We start from the raw sequence: 953 nt of genomic DNA on the forward strand, positions 1-953 counted from the left end.
GGGGGGGGCGGTCCGACAGTAGGTGGCAGTAACAGGCTTGCAACAGCGGGGCCACAGCCCGGGAGGTGGCAGGGCCAGACGGATGCAGGTTCAGCCAGGGCCGCCGCAGTGCCTGGGGTGGGCTGCGGGATTTGTCGCTCTTTCTACGGGCAACTGGCTCTTTAGTGGCTTAGCAGGGCTGAGGTTATTCAGTCCAGTTCCTCGACAGACGAGGAAAAGCTGGTCTCCAGAGTGAAAGCAGCGTCAGGATAAAGCCCACCCCCTGGCATCTTCCAGGTCAGGCCTCCTCCACTGCAGCACGAGCTTTTCTCTCCTACGTCGGGGCAGAAGTTCTAGAACGTCTACCGGATCTCCCCTTCACTCTGTTCCTCCCACCGCCTCCTAGTTAGCCAGAGGGTCAGCACAGCCCCTCAAAAGAGCGCCATTGGAAGAAACGAAGGGCCTTTGGAAGGACGCTGCTTCTTTCCGTTAGGTTGCTGAGAGGGGCCACCAGCTGAGCCTGCCCCGGCCAAACCCGACTCCGCCCCTCCTTGCCCCTCTGCCACTGCCAACCCCAGACGAGCTTCAAGACTTCCATCCTGGCTCCCACCTATGGCACAAGCCCCCCTCCCCAGAGAAGCATGGCGGGCAAAGGGAAGCACGAGGTCTCAGCTTCACAACGCTTTCTCTGAAATAAGTGTGGACCCACCTGGCTGGTCCGACCCCTGGTTTCAGGAGCGGAAACCTCTCCCCAGCTCCCCGCACCTAGCCTCCTAGGCATGGACTTTGATTATTTCAAAGAAGACATCAAAGTACCCAGGACTTCGTTCTGCTGTCAGCCCTGATATGACCCTTCTGAAAAGGGAAGAAACGTCCCCGGGGAAGATCCCCGCCCTGTTGGCACAGATATTCGATGGAAACTCAAATGTTGCATCCATGAGCAACATTCTTCACGGCGGGGGGTGGGGGGGGGG

The sequence above is a fragment of the Lipotes vexillifer genome, unplaced genomic scaffold, assembly GCF_000442215.2.
Source record: "Lipotes vexillifer unplaced genomic scaffold, Lipotes_vexillifer_v1.1 scaffold911, whole genome shotgun sequence".
In the NCBI taxonomy this organism is placed as follows: Eukaryota; Metazoa; Chordata; class Mammalia; order Artiodactyla; family Lipotidae; genus Lipotes; species Lipotes vexillifer.